Source organism: Atractosteus spatula, chromosome 4 (genome assembly GCF_055471065.1).
Source record: "Atractosteus spatula isolate fAtrSpa1 chromosome 4, fAtrSpa1.hap1, whole genome shotgun sequence".
NCBI lineage: Eukaryota > Metazoa > Chordata > Actinopteri > Semionotiformes > Lepisosteidae > Atractosteus > Atractosteus spatula.
The window spans coordinates 16,814,468-16,831,685 of NC_142709.1; positions in this window are offsets into that span (position 1 = coordinate 16,814,468).

Consider the following 17,218-nt stretch of genomic DNA (forward strand, 5'->3'; position numbering starts at 1 on the left):
CAAGACAAAAAGTAGAATCATGAAAGAAAAGCATCCACACAAGGCCTTGCACGTGACTGATTTAGCACAAAAACCTCAAAGACTGAGAACTGAAGTGGCTCAAGGATGCCAAGTATCTCGTAGCTGCTGGAAAGTTTCCCAGTTACCAGTAGTTTAAGAGATAAGGAAAGAGAAGCCAGGGAAGAGGCAAGAAGGTTTGATTTCATGCTGAAATCGAGTCACAGCTGCCGAGTGTATCAGGGGAAGAAGTCATGACTGCCGAGAATGAGACACAGTAATAAGCCGCTGTGTCAGACTTTAACGTTTTTAGCCTTGTGAAGATTGAAAAAGTAGATAAAACCCACAGGGCCCTCCGCGGAACAGTGCACAGCACTAGGAATGAAGATTTTTATGAAGTTACTCCAAATGACTTTTTTGCACCAGCAACGATGCTAAACATAATTCAGTCAGAATTGCCAGGATGAATGTCTTCTGGGAAATCTTCATTAAACCTTTGTAAGACGAAAACCTAAATCACTGCCAGCATTTTTCTAAGGAGAGACTGAACTCATGAACTGGGCAGCAAGAAACATTTCTTGGACTTTTGAAAGTTTCTTAAACTTGCCTCACAAGAAACATGTTAATTGAAGCATGACAAACCTGCATGTTATTTGCAGTCCGCCCTCTATCTTATTCTTTTCTGTCTCCTTGTTTCTTCCTGCTTGTGGTTCAGCACCTCTTTGTTAAATATCCAGTCTCTGCTGTCACTGAGCCCCTTGCAAATCTGCTGTTTCTCTCCTGCACTTCTGCTAATGCATGAAATACACCATGATGTTGTTTCTGTTTTTGTGCAACTGAAGTGTGGGACACTTTGGTTGCTTTGTGTGAAGGATAATAATTTTATGTCACCTTTACAATGTAAAATTCTTCTCCTTTCTTGTATTAATATTCGTAATACAAATTATTATCGTATTAAAATGAGAAATAAAAATAAAATAAGCTTGACTGTTTCCGATGCAACATCATAAAGAATTCAATAAAATGTTACTCTGATCCACTTGACTTTTAGGGCTGGTGTTGGAGTGTCGTGCTGTTTCTGTTGATGTTTTTGGTTGCTGGTGAGAGTTGGTGCCGATTTTGCTGTCCTGACACTTACAGGAATCTGGCCCCACTGCCTAGGACAGAGGAGGTGAATGAGCAGACACAGGGCAGGAGTACCAGGAGAATGAAAGGCAGCTAGGGCCGCTTTGTCAGCAGAAAAAAACACCATGTGGAGGCAGTTGAGAGTTGTGGAGTTCATGTTCCTAAACCCCTCCTCTTAAGGACGCTCCAGCCCTTCCTTATTTTATACTCATCCACCGCACCTGATCCCTGTTCCAACCCCCTTTTCAGTTATCCTTAAAAGCCAGGCGCTTACACATTCCGGGCTCTGCATTGGTTTCCGTACCTGGCGAGTCCGGGACCTGGAAGCGCCTGGTCCCGTCAAGTTTTTAGTTCCTGTTCCTGTTCCTGTTCCTGTTCCTGTTCCTGTTCCCGTGCCAGTCCCGACCCGGTTCCTGTTTTTAACCCCGTTTGTATTGGATGGACCGCCCGGGTTTGGACTTTTGCCTCCTCTTGGACTCCCCCTTGGACTTATTTCTGGATTGTTTGCCTTGGCCACACCTCCCCCAAACACCAGCGCACCATGGACACGCCCCCTGTTTTCATCCCTGACTCCCGCATGCTTTTTCCCCCATGTTTTCCTCACTCTACCCCGGATCGTGTCGTCTGCATAGGGTCATGAAAGAACAGCTTTCTTTACAGCACGTGTGAGAGGAGAGTGGTGAAGTGGTCAGGGTAGTGGAGGGAGCGGTGGGGTGCAGAGAACAGGGTAGTGGAGCCGATAGAGCACACGTAACCTTAGGTAGGGCTAAGTGTAGGATGGTACTGGGAAGAGCAGGGGTAAGTACAGGGTTGTAGAACACTGGTAAGGATAGGGTAGTAGAGGGGGATACATAGAACCTTGAATCTGGATGTGAGCAGCCAGTGAACAATCTAAAGCAAAGAGTGGAGGGAAAAAATACTTGTCAGATTGCACAGATTTGGATGATCAGTATGTACACTGGCAGCTTGTTATAAGACAGTACTGCAACCCCAAATCAGTTCCTTCCTCCTATCCGGGCCATGCAGGATCTCTTCTGAAGCGCAGAATTTCCCAAATTTAGACGCACCTTCGGTTGTCACCAGGCTCCTTAATCCCACCCACTGGCAGGTCGCTCCTACACAAGGCAAATTAGTTTGAAACTTCAGGAAGAAATGAGCTTGAATATTTGAATTCCACCCCTTTTCTTCACTTATCTACTGAATAATCTCATTTGGAATTTATCCTCTTTGTAAATATTATCTAAGGAAGGCAACTGGAGAACTGCTGTTCCCTGCATCTTTAGTATCTCATGCCTGTAATACATTTCTATCCATGTAAGATAGACTACAATTTTAGTTGCCTCATGTGTCTATCCAAAGTGACTTATATTTCCACTCATTAATACAGTGGTGTTTTCTACCGCAACAGTCAGGTACATTACATTGCCCAGGGGTACAGCAATGCATTGTCTCACCTGGGATTTGAACCCACGGCCTTCCAGTTATAAGTTCAGAACCCCGACCACTGCTTCATAATAAGATAGTAGACTATAAATAATTTAAAAACACATACTGTCGCCACAAATAATTTGATTTTTTTGCATAGGCCCTTGTTTATAAAACCATTTTTTTGTTGAACACTCCAAGCTTACTGATTAGAAGAGCAAATTCATGGAGGCTGTGACACGGCTTCAGGGGGTGAGCTGTAATGTTATCGAGATGCGGATTGTGCCACAAATGCACGCTATTCAGTTTTTAAGATACCTTTCAGCTTGACGTTTATGTCCTGCCAGAACCTGGGGTGCGTAACACTGGGGCGTTGAAGGGAAACCTCTCATGGGAGACACAGCCAGAATTGGAAGGTCTATGTCCTTGCTCTTGTGTGACAGATTCTTTCGCCCATTCAGTGAGACTCATTTACAGCTCTCATTCCAAAGTGTGCAGGGCACCACCCACATGAACCTGAACTGCTGACAGAGTGGGAACACTTGTCCAATATAAGCCATATTGCATGCCTAGAGCTAGAGGAACTAGAGCACTGATATTAAAACTAACCTACAGAACATTGTAAACTGTTCGTTCAAGTCCCTTCTAAACAGACAGAGACCTTCTGAACACAAAGAGCCCTACCATATACAGTACACAGAACAAACTCTGAAAGCTCTGACGAACACAAGTCCTGCCAAGCATACAAAGTTCTTCGTTTCTAGTAGAGCGGGTGCTTTTTCATGGGGCCTGAAGTATCTCCAGACATAGAAATGTGTTTATTTTCTGCCTGCCACTTCAGGAATCTTGTGAGCTGTCTTCACGTGCTTGCTCAGCTCCTCCGCTGGTAGCACGTGAATTCACTAAGACTGGCGCTCCCTTTTAACTGTAATTAACAAAATCTGTGACATTATCAACCAAGTCTGCATGGGAAATAAATAGAACCTACGTGCCCCCTACTCACCGAATCTGCTTTCACATCTTCCCAAACAGGACAATTTGTTCTGGGGTTGGTTTAGAAGGTATGGAAGCCCATTTTTCATAAGAAGGAGTGTATCAAAGCCACAGAATATTTTCTCCTGGGAGTAATTTAACCATCCTTATTTCAAGGATAATCCTTGTTTTTCTATACTTCCACAACCTTGAGTTTCTGTTTTTTTTTAGTTTCTTTATATATGATCTCATAGCACAGCTACCCCTTTAAGAATATGTCTACCAGTAGTTCAATGTTGGTAGTTCAAAGTATTCTGCATCATACTAACTGTCCAGTTATCAAATCCAAAGGAACCTCAGTCTTTCATTGTTACAGTACATTGCTGTCTATGTCTACCTCTGCTGTCCTTGTGCCCTTGTGATTGAAGGCCCATGATTCTTCCCAGCGCAAAACCTGTGGACAGGTCTGCTCTGGCACCGTTTCCCAGCCAGCCACAGGGGGATCTGTAATGTTTATGTTTGGGACAGCTGCATGTCGATGCACATGCAGGCCTTCCAGACCAGAAAATGAAACTCTCAGAGGTTTTCAAACCACCTTCATATGTATCTGGAGCAGACAAAACTTCAGCGGGCTTCATTCGTGCTCTGCTACACCGTGGTCACACTGGGGTTCCAGTTCCAACACAGGTGTGCTGCTTGTTTTCAGAACCCCTCTTTTAGTCTTCTCTAGCCTGACCGTCACAAGAAAGCATTTCAGGTTTTTTTTTTCAAAAATCTGTTCTTTGGCTACCACGGAGAGTTAATGAAACATCGTCACAGAAACCTCAGAAAACAAAACTCCTGTCTTGCTTTTTCATAAAGAGGACTGAAGGGCCTGTAGTTAACGAAGATAATGTGCCACATTTTTTTCTTTCATTGAGAATGAAAACTAAAATTATGTTTAATTTCAGGCAGCCAGGTAAGCTTTATAGAGACATAGCAGATTGCTTTGATTTAGATGGTTATAAATAACAAATGATTCACTGGACCCTGCAAGAGACACTTTGACTGGAATGTAAATACGCATTTATCTTAATCCCACGTGCCTGTCTGGTGCTTTCAAAGCAAGATGTCTGTCTGCCGCTCTCAGAATAACACCATACTGAGGAGTCTTCAGCAAACACGTCTGTGCACACTCAGCACGAGAATCTCGCCTTGTGTATTTAAAGTGCTGAATGAGACATCGTCAGAGGACACAGAGACATCAGAGTGGCAGCAATACATTGGCCCCTCTTGTTCTCTGTTTACAGAAAGAAGTTGCTCTTGTTAGGCTTATTTATCTGAATGTGAACACCCTTTTCAGCTATAGTTTTGAAGTGCGTGATATTATAGGAGCACTGCTGGAAGATATAAACGTCTGCATTTGATAAATTATACTTTTGACTCTTCAAGATAACTGAATGTGAAAAGGGGAATGTAGAGAGTCTAGACAGTGCAGGTCCTAAGGGCTCCTCTATTAATCAGGCTGATGATTAAGAAAAGGTGATTTGTAAAAAAAAAATACCAGGTGATTTGCAGCACAAAATCACTTGGGTAGAATATTCTGGTATTCAATTTATAAGGTCCCAGTGTTGCATTATGGGAGGTGATCAGTCCTAATTGAAATTGGGAAGCTGGCCGTGAATGATTATGCTCACAAGATCTCTGTGTAAAAGGGACAGGGCTGTGGTTATTGTCATGGAGAGACAGAGCAGCTGAAAGGAGTTCACCCTTTCCAGACTTCCTGTGCTTGAGGAGTTAATCGAAGAGTGAGGGAGGAATAATACTGACGTTGCTATGGAAAATCCGAACATTGGACTGTGCAGGCCTCTCTTAAAGGGGACCACCGGTACATCTTACCAATGCTGACCATGAATTACGTTCCATAGTTCAGTCTCTGCTTTCACAAAGCTCGCAGAGGCATGCCACTGTGATAGAGCTGCTGTGTTGCAACACTACCATCATTTTATGTACGCTCTTGCGCCCCCTTGAGGTCACAGTCTACCATTTCTTATCAACCACCGAGCAATTGACTTGCTTCTCAAGAACTCATTCTGTTCGTACAGTACCAAAATTGGCACGAGATACGAAAAAATATAATATACTGTAGAAGTATTTGTCACACTAACTTTAATAGATGGCACTGGATTTATTTTAAAAAGCTGTCTATATTTAGAGAACGTCTGTTTTCAAGAGTATCTCATCCCCTCACATGAAAATGACAGTATCTGGTTTGCTATATGCTCATGCAGGTAATATCGCCATCGATATTTAAATACAACACTGATAGTTGAACAGTTCCACTGTTAGAGAACTTGCGGTATGGCGTTGTATAATTTTAACAGAGCTTGTGAACAAGGAGCACTAATTGTCGGCGTATTTTAAACATCCTACACAACAGCAAGATATGGGGGTTTAAGTACTGTTGCTCGTAGCTCATTTACTCCTTGAGAGACTCCCTTAATTTCCCTGCCCTGTTAGTTTCCGGGAAATTAGTCCCGCAGGATCTTTTGAGGAGTTGTAAAACGTTTGCCCCCAAAATATTTAAACGTCTTTCACGTAGACTGAGATGACACGATATAGATTTTAGTCTTAGAGATTTTTTCAATGTTCGCGGTAACCTTGCAATTAAGGCACATAACACAGAAGACTAGCTCAATTTAAATAAATATATAATGTATGCTTTTCTTATTTAAAGGTTAATTAAAACGGAATGTTCTGTACGTTTATTTACTTAAGATAGTCAGCAGAGGGCGACAGTATACCATGGCGCTCACCGAGTTGCGTGAATTTCCCTCGATGGTAAAATTAAGATGTTTCTCAGTTCAGACTAAGAAAGATTACGCTTTCATTTCGTAGATTCTTGGCACCACTATACACAAATTAAATTCATGAAATAATTTGATTTAATTTTTATTTACAGTAGGTGAGAATATATTGTAAAAAAATATTTAACTATTGTATGTCTTGGGTTTAGTGTAATATAAAGCACATTAATTTTTTTAAAACAAAATGCGAGTATAAAATAAAATGCGCTTTCACTTTTTATGCACGTGAAGTGTCGCAATAACTGCAAATTCATGAAAACAGGCAGAAAAGGTTAAAGGTCTATCTCATTTCATTATTAACGTCAATATGACACGCAATCAATTCAAAATATTCAAAAATACTCAATATAACAATCTGCGGCAAAATACAGAGACGTTTTTGGAAAAGAGGGTGCTGGTTTTGTTGCTAACACAAACAGAAATCTGGATCTGCATACTGTATATCCCACGTTATTCCCGTACAGCGAAAGAGTTCATCGAGGTAGATGATAGTGCTCTGTAAATGAAAGGATATCGTACCACAAACTTCTGTGCTTGACAGGATCTCTAATCAAGATTCCTTTCTGTGTAAAGAGCTGCTTCCTCAATTAAGCTGTACCTAGTTCCCCAAAAAGTAAACTTGTTCATAAATAAAGAATTCATTTAAACATTTTGGTGTTCTAAGATGCGCATTCCTCTTAGTACCTTAGCACATCATTGGAGACGTTTTAAAACTCAAAACGGCCTCTTCCACAGCTGCCCGTAAATTGGTTTACAGTAATGACTCTAATGCAGAAATCGCTAATTACTTACATGCTTACTTACTTTTTGAGAGCATAGAATAAATCCTGTATAATTCATACTTTTGCCAAAAACAACAACAGAAATAAAGAAAACGTAGACACGATTTGGGCCAATAATGTCTGCAGCTCAGTGAGCTGTGTGTTCCGTCTAATGTTGTATTCTGATCAGACAAAAACGTAAAAATATATCTGTGCCTGTATTCCAAGACTGACATTAAGAAGGTGGTAGGCTTCCATGAATAACAAGTTTCTAAAAAGGAACTGCCTGCCACAAGAGACAATTGGGAAGGTAAGAAGCTCCTTTTAAATGCCACATTTTACTGGCCTGTTTGCTGTTTTGGTTCATTGTGGCCTTTTGACATTGGGGTGGGATTTAATTCACCCGGCAGCTGATTGTAAGCGCTTCATTGCATTGCAGGGGCAAACCGTCCTGACTGTAAAGCTCTGAGCAGGGGGCTTGCAAGACCAGATGAATGTTGTGCTGGGAAAACACTTGTTTCCCTGAACACAATGTGAAACGGCATGCTGAGCACAGAGCCTTGTTCAGGTGATCAGTGGTGTGGTGTATTTTTATTCCTCAGATCAGGTGTTGGAAACAGTTTTAAATGAAAAGGAGTGATAGACATAGAATGTAAACTGAAGAACATTCATACCCAGTACAGAATCCACTTACTCTCGGAGTGGCCGGAGTGCAGGACAAAATCACAAGGCATTTTGAAGATGCAGTTTTCCAAAGACCAGGGTCCACTAATGGTCCCAGAGTGCTGGTGTGTCTGGATCTAAATTCTACAATAGAGAGAAGTGTTGCTGATATAAGGCCATGGCAACATGCCATTCTATTGATATATTGTATCATTTCATCACTATTGATATTCAAACCCTTTCTTCTACAGTATGTACATATTTTAAGCCTGGGGAGTTTTAGTCTGAGCACAGAGCTTCCATTATTCTCCATTATAAACTAACTTACACCTAATGCAAGTATTTAACAATAGCACTGCTATTAGGGTCAGGTTACAAACCAAAAGCAGGCCATTTGGCTTGTCTGTGTGCTGAAACCCATGTGCTAATTTAAAACGGAGAAAATTTCTGTCTGTGTCTTAAAATGAAAGGGAAACTTGTCCTCCAGGTAAGCGCTGCTCCTCAGTCTTCCATGTCATGTAGCTGTGTGTAATCCACAACTTCACATATATGAATTTGTTTGTGCTTTTGTTTCTTTATCCTCACAGAGTGTCATTCATCCTATAATCAATATGTTTGGAATATTACACATCACTCAGAAACACCTTGTCCTCACTTCACCTGTTTGCATTCTATGTAAGCCAAAGAGATCGTTAGCCCTGTACCTGCTGTTACATTCCTTAAGAACAGTGTGAACAGAGCAAGTACAACACACATTTTTGTACTGCTTAGGATGAGGGATACACATCTATACAGAATATAAATCAAGAACAAAAAAGCAGACTGCTGGTTCACTGAAGCTCTTAAAATAAAGTTCTCAAAATTGAGTTTAAGTAGCCATTTAATCAGTTTTTCTGTATAGAAAGGCCTACGATTCCTCTTTGGCTTGTTGTTAAATTTGAACCTGACAGGGCATCTTTGATTGATTTTGAAGTAGAATGCAATCCGGCAACACACATGGATATCAAAATGTCTTATTCTGATTTCTTTTAATTGTTTCCATGACAAGCTACCTATTCTACACTCCCTCACCTGCAAAGACTGCAGTCTTCTCCCTCCTACATTTGTATGGAATAATTTTCTAATGGAACTATATGGCAAAATTGATGCCATTCCCGGACAAAGAGTTTTTACACTTTAAATGAGCTGTCGGCCTTTGATGCAGTAAAAAAAAAAAGAACTCAGTTCTTCAATGCAAACAAGATGACAAGTCCTGACAGCTGAGTCTCCCATCAGATCCAGCCGCAGGATCTCAGTGAGGTTCATGTCAGATGGTTGTGATGAGCCTGTGATTGTGATGGCCAGTCTGCTGTCATAATCCTTTTTCTCTTCAAAAAGTCCATTTTCAATTGGGCTGTGCGCTTCAAGACGTTGTCGTGTTGACATGAGATGTGCTGGTTAAAACACGATCAGGTTAGTCTTAGTTATTGGCTTGTTAAATGTTTTTCAATCAGAGAAGAAGTGAAGCAAGGCCAGTTCAATGACAGAACCGAGATATTTAACAGCCTGCACTACGAACTTTTTATTCACTTGGAAACTGTTCTGTTTCTGGCTTGTAAGCCTGCAGAATTGTGTGTAAAACCACTATATCCTTTTAATCCTGAGAATGGTCCACATGTTCAATGCTGTACACTCTGATATTTTGCCATATTTTAGACCATAAAATGAGTCTTATTTTGTTGTTAGACTTGCGTGTTTCGTTTTTAGCCACAAACTATAAAAACAATGGAACTAATTGTGACATCTTGATTGGTGTCTGAAAGAAGATAGGGTAGCAGATTCCAAATGATAAATGTTTAATAGAATACCAAGTCTGCTTTTCTGACTTTTTTTATTTGCAGATAAATTATTTTTTATTTATTTTTTATACAAGCAAACATCTATCCATCTAAAGTATGCATATCAGTTCAATAATTACTACACCTGCTGCTAAAACAATAATTAGAGTAATAGGAACAAAAATTTTAATGTTAATCTTAATAGTCTAACAGTTTGACACAACATTACTCTTGCTAACACTTTCATAGCAATATTGAGGGGAAAACATTGTCTTTAATTTCATTACAAGGATGTGTTCTCTAAGAATGCATTGAACCTGCATCATAAAACTGCTTTGGAATAGGGCACTGAATAAATCACTGTAAAGTAATAAAAAAATCAAACCCAATTATAGTGCAGCAAAGGTGCTAAGAACACGCACACGTGCATCAGCAACAAGCTCCATCTCGCCCTGTTTATCAGCTCTCAAATTTATTTAATGCAGTCTCTGTGCAGATGGTCCCCATTGAATCTGCTGGGTGGTTTGTGAAATCATTGAATTTTTGTGTCCAGAGATTGATGAATCTCTCCCAGTGGAAAATCAGGAAATATATATATATATCTCAACATTGTGGCTCATTTAAAACAAAAAAACCTCAATGTGATGAAAGTTGTACACAAAACATATTGGTTTGAATCAAAACTAAAACCACAGACCCTCTTTGCTTGGAAAGGTACTTTTGCCCAAATATGAAATTATTCTTTTAAGCTTCCTGTCCAGGTAATGAAAAGCATTACGGGCTTATAAGCGGTGTTCTGTCTGTTCAAAGGTCCATTGCATTTGATCATAGGTGAGTCTTTTTTCCTTTTCTTTTGCAATTATAATTTAATACAGGTTAAATTAAACCCTTCATATAAAATGAACTGTTTCCAACAATGTTGACTTCCAGTAATTTAATGTCGACAAATAAAGACAAAGGTAATAGGGAGATTGCATTAGCGCACTGTCTATATTATATATGTGTACATACATGCCTATAATTTCTTGTCTCCTCTGCCATGGGTGCAGATGGTCTCAGTTTGAATGGATGACAGTATCCTGTGCTGCGGTATTGTGAGGTTTGTGTCGGTTCAGTTTGAGAGTTAATGAGAGCAGACTGACTCCTTTTTTCCTTTTCTGCCCATTTCCATCTGTTCCAGACAAAGGACTGTGAGCCAGAGAAAGCTGGGTCCCTGCTGGTGAAGTGGCCAGGAATAATACAAGCCATCCTGGGGCTACATTACAACACATGGATCTGCTTTTAAAGCACACAAGCCCTTCAAGACTCCGAGCGATCTGAACAGAGAGACAGAAGAGAACTCTGTAGAACAGAAATAATAATAAAAAACATATCAGCACTAATTTATATTGCAATCAAGTAAACATATGGCTGTTTTACAAAAGAAACAAAAAGGACTTAGAATGAGAAACAACAAGAGTTTGACTTATATCCAGCTCGCCCTTTTCCACAATCATAAAGAGAACGTAGTCAAATAATAATCCAGCCCCCTTTGTATGCATCATGGCATATGGTCACTTGTTTGCTGTTACATAATCCTTGGTGAAAGACGAAGCAATATGGCCCTTTTCACTCACGCTGAGCCATACTGTCTCCCAAGCCATACTGAGAGCAGGCGTGTTAAAGCATACAGTACTTCAGAAAATAAAGAGAAATACCACAAACACATGAGAGAAAAATGAAGCTTGTACAGTCATCCCTCGAATCACGAACTCCCGGTTTACGAAATTTCACTACAACTGAGCCAGTAAATACATACTTATTTTTCACCCTTTGAACAACATTTTTGCACTACAATGAATTCAGACCTCTTCATAGGCAGTGAATTTCCCGTACATGGAGGAATACGTGCTGAGGCAGTGATTCTCGGAAGAGGCGCCCAGCTTTGTAGGACTTTGTCCCAAAGTTTAGACTTGTTTACGTTGTGCTCATTGTGTTGCAGTGTGCTTGTGCTCTCTTCACTGTGTATGCAATCAATATCCATCATTGGCCCAAAAGATGTGGAAAACTCTCAGGGTGATGTAGAGAAAGCACTAAAAGCAATAACCATGTACCAGAAAATAGAAAAAATTTAATGAATGGATGAGTGATCGAAGTTTGAAAGATGAGATAATTGTTCTTTCTTTTATAAATCATAAACAAAGTCATTGGGGGGTTGGTTGTTCACTGGTTATCATAGAACCAACTAGTTATATGTATACAGTGCTTGTTTACTGCTTTGTATATGTGGTTAGGTTTATTGATATTTTAAAAAATTATTTTGAGGCTAAAACAACGCTTGGTATTTACAGTATAACTGTGTCCTATTCTAATGTATAGATAGTGTTTGGGGTGCTTGCAGGGTCCATATACTGTACACACTAGAGATTTGAACATGGGAATTGTGTTTTTTATTTACACATTTTCACTTTATGAACAATTTTTAACAAATGAGCAAATTCATAAATTGAGGGATGACTGTATTTGGTGTACAGTATATGGCATTTTCCATGGTCTAAATAATGCCTGTTTGCCTTTTTCGTGTATTTTGAACACAGCCTGTAGAAGAAGGCGATAAAGTATCCTCAGTCAATAAGAGCTTTATCACCCTCTTGTCACAGAGGCAGGGTCACTAGCAGTGCAGACCAGGAGTGTAGCAGCCAGGCCAGGAAAATGCCTTTAGCATTTATATTTGCAGGATACTATGATGGCTTACAAAGATTTTCATAAGAACAAACAGTAAAGTGTCCTAATAATAAAAATATAAAAATATAAAAAACAGATACACAATGAGAGGAGGTAGCAGATTTAAACAGTTACAGTGAGGGTTTGGAATACAAAAGGAAAAGCAAAGGGACATGCTCAGAACCAGTTAAATAAAGGCCCTTCTAAAGAAGGTTTCGAGTTGAGATTTGAAAGAGCTCAGGTAAAGTGACTTTCTGACATCCTTAGGAATAGAATACCAGAGCTTTGGAGCATAGCTGTCTTTCAATTACAACTCTGGGAATATTATGACTTTATACAGTCCCTCAGCTTTAAACTCAGTAATTAGCTTAATACTATATTGGTTATATTATAGTTTGCTCCACAGCCTCAACGCCTTTGTTTCCTGTTGAAAACACCCCTGTTCTCATATATATATTGATATATACTGTACCAACAGTAGCCAAACAGATCACAGTCTAGCAGGTCTTCCATGATCGTCAGAAAAGCAGCCAGCTGTTCCAATACATCCTCAGGACTGGAGCTGGTGTGTACAGAACCATCCTGCCTCCAGAAAAGAGAACATCCTGAGAGAACATAAAAACAGTTACAAATGAGAAGAGGCCATTAGCCCATTGACCTCGTGTGGTACTGACAGTGGAATTACCCAGCTTCCCTCTCATGCTTCCGAGGGTGTTGTGCAAACATGAGCCCCCCATACAGTATATCCATGCAATGTACAGTATGTGCTCCTACATGAGCATGTGCATCAGGCCCTGCATGATGCACAAGGTCAAGCTACAGCACACGACTGCATTTGTGTCTGCTTCCTGTTGTGTTTGGCATGGTGTCACAGACATCTTAGCACCATATTACAGCTGCTCAATTTAATACGCTGGAGTCTGCACTGCATGAGTGTCCCACGGTGCGCATTTCAGGGCTTTGAGGAAAACGTTCAATAAATATTATAATGGATGCTTGTTATTTGCCTGTGTTGTAATTGCCCTGAAAGTGCTACGGAAATGTAATTACAGGAATCATTACTACAACTATTAGATTTATTTGATTTTTCACAGGTGACTGAAAAACGGGGAAATTATTAAACGATGTAAAAATAATGGCAAAGAACTTTAGGACCACGTATTCCAGGATTTTGCTAATTGTTTAAAGGAATCTTATTTTAACAAAAGCAGTGAAGGAAAAACAAACACAACAGAAAATGCGTAGTATGAGCAAAGAAAATATGGAGGAGACCGCAAAATGACGGTGACAGATTGTGATGTCATTCCTTCTCATGTACATTCATGGCATCAATCTTTCTAATGAAGGTTCCCCCAGCAAGCCAGTGCAGAGCCAGAAACAAACAGTTTTCCCAGACATAAAGATAAAGACTAATGAAGACTGAAGACAACCTGTCACCAAAGAGACCTTGAGGAGGTCACGTCTAAGAAAAAGAAGTATCTTTTGAAACAAACGACATTAAAGGACGTCAATGGGGCTGTCTCCTTCCCACTAGAACCTACTGAAGAGGTGCAAATTGTAAAGTTGCTGTTGAAAATGAATGGTCGTAATTCATCAGCTGTCAAAAATTCCACCCACTCAGAGTAACCATGACTTGCAACCATATGAGGTACGAGGTGTCTATATTTCCTTGTGGAAATCTGGGAATATCAAGTTAAATGCTGTGCATTGGCAGTAGGGATTGGAGATTTATTTGATGTTTAAGCCAAAACAAACATCTCAGCATTTTAACAACTAGTGAACATGTAGCGCACAAAATGTCTTTGAAGCAGTAAATGATCAAAATCAGTGCACTACTTTAAACTATAGTTTAAGCTCCATAATTTTAAAATGAAAACAGGTGTCCACCTCAATAAAATGTCAAGTAGAATGCTTTCTCTGAAATCCTTATGAATCTTACCACACTACAGAGAATGTTTATAGCATTTTCCTTTGCTTTTCCCTTGGTCTGCTCTTATAATTATGGAGATTGAATTCAGTCATTTGAAACATTACCTTTTCTAAGGCCTACAGTTTGCTGTTTGCAGCTATTTACAGCTTCTCTGTTGAGCAGAGCAACAGCAGTGTGGCCATTGAGGTGGACAGCTGATTGTCTGGGCATGAGAAGTAGGAACAGTGGCAGCCTCAGGGGATGGAATTTTACTTTCTACAGTATGTGTGTATCTGTATGTTATGTATTCTCACTGACTGTATGGCACTTTTTACAAGAACAAGGCCGTACAATACCTGATCCAAACCTTGTCCTGCATAAGGCCCACTTATATTCATTAACACCAAAGACTTACTCTGTCTACCATTTTGAAAAAGAAATCCCAGCAGTTACAGGACAATTCAAGCCAGAAGGCCCCAGATTCGTGAATCTCAAACTTTGCTTGAAGCTTTTTATCGGGTGAACCTGTAATCTTTCATTCTGTGAAGGGAAATCCAACCATGAAAAACCTTCTGAGCACTGAGCATTCATCAGTGAAGGATAACAATGGTGGACAAGGAGAGTGCCAAAGCAAGGATGATTACTATTAAATCAATACACAATCAACAGGAGCAGTGACATCAAAAAGGCAATAATAGATGGCAGAGATAAGACGGAATAGGGGGGTTGAGAGCCCTTTGGGAAAGTGGACAAACCGGAACCATGACTGCAGTGAACAAGGTTGAGGTGATGGGAGAGAAAAGCAGGCTGAAGCTGCTTCTCAACACATGTTCTAACAGAGCCAACTGATGAGGTGTTATTGGCAGAACTGGTGTCTAAAGTGAGATATAAGATAAGATTTCTTGCATTAGGAATTTGTCTTTTCAAGTACCCCAGCTTGCTCTCCATGAGACACACAGATGGGGAGAGAGAAGCTTAAGGTCAGAGCACAGGGTCAGCCATTTATACTGCACCCCTGGAGCAGCTGGGGTTAAGGGCCTTGCTCAGGGGCCCACCGGAGTAGGATTCCTCTGCCAGCCACAGGCACAGATCCTTAGCTGCAGTGCCACTGCTCTGCTCATCAAGGACATCTGTGATGATATTCATCCTCATGCTAAAGAAAGAAATTCAAATAGATAAGTGAGAATTAACTCTTTTTGTTATTTTTAACATAGCAAACCAAGAACAGAACAGAAACATTTCCCTCATGACATAAAATCCCTCCCACCTTACCCCCATCAGTAGTATGTCAGGGAGGATAGGCTATGTTTCACACCAAGGGACCCCGAGAAATGAAATCAGTGGAGGATTCAGTGCAATAAATACCTTGGGTGACACATAATGACTATTCTGCATCAGCAGATCAGGAGGATTTGAATGAGGTAATTGAAGAAACAGGGAACTTGAGGAAGACCAGACTGTATAAACCCAGAGTGAAATTTAGCCAGGACTCCTATTCTCCTGAACAGCACAATGGGATCCTCATTGGTCAAGTAGTCAAATGTTTATTAAGTTATATCCTCCTGCACGGTGATCCTGGATGGATCACTGCATTGAGGCAGTGGTTTGGACATTCTGGTCCTGAGGGAAGAGAGCTATGGAGGGTCGGTAAAGGACTCTGCTTGAGATAAACCCTAATTCATTAGGTCTGTCTATTCTAGTATTGTGCTGAGATTACGTTTATAGAAACAGTGAAGGGTTTTTAATGGTTGCCAAGAATGAGAACTCTGTTTTTGGAGTTCAAATCTGCCACTCACTTCCAGCATCGTTTTGTGCTCAATGTTGGATAAGCAAAGAGGGGTGGCAATTAAGCAATGGTTTCCTTTTTGTAGTGCAAGGAAGAGCCTCTGCATTGCTTTCTCAGGAGTCAGTGGGGCCCTTCCTCCCTTGCGCAGGTCCATGTCATGGGAGTGGGGCCTGGCCCAGGTGGGGGTGTGGCACCCGAAGCCATCAAAGGAGAGGAGAGAGGCTGTTGATGAAGGGGACTGAGGGAAACACTCAGTGCTTCTAGAGAAACCCCTTCCACCGAACCCCTTTCTCGAATGTGCTAGAAAATGGCACTTTGAGAATCAGGGCAGTGGACATACAACAACTCTCAGAATCAAATGAATACATACTGTACAAATACAGAAAACTAGACTCATTTTTAACAACCCATCTCAAGACAGGTCTACCTCAGGGTTCAGTGCAATGCCAAGGTGTGTATTGATAAACATTTTAACATTACATTTTGTCTTCTCCATAAATAATTGTTCTTTGATGCACTATTCTAATTAAAGGGGTTCGTGCCATTCATATTTCTCTCCTAAATACAATGTTGACCTTGTTACCGATAACATTGTATGTCTCTCTCCTGCAGGATTTTCTATTGCTTTTTCCACTTGGGCAATGTGACATTGCAGCCATTTCGACAAGAATTTCAGCTAAGAGGTCTGGGCCTAATGGTATATTTATTGTTCAATCTCACAATTTTTGTGTTTTAAACTTTTTAAAAAACAAAAACGAAAGGAATTATGAACACTGGGAGCTGCATGGTCAGCAGAGGGATTCAAACAAAAAAGAACACTTCAAGCTTGCTTAGAAATATGCGGCCAATGTAAACTACTCACATACTTCTTGAAATGAAGCACAACAATATGCTCACAAAACTGCAATTATACACTTAGAACTACACCTCACAATTTTAGAACTATATATTACTAAACGTGATAAATGAGATGGGTTTACAGGCAAATGTAATTGCAAAATGTGAGGATTTTAAAGTAACACTCCCTTCTGTTTTCTTGACGACTTGGAAAAACGCGCAATCTCAGACGATACAGCACGCACATCTCACCGATCAGCGGAGAACCCGCGGTGTGCTGCGCGTGTGCACCTGCAAGCACTCCTGCCATTGGCTGTCTCTTTAAAAAGGTCAAATAAGTTTAGTAACAGAAGTCGTTTCTAATAAATCAGATGGAA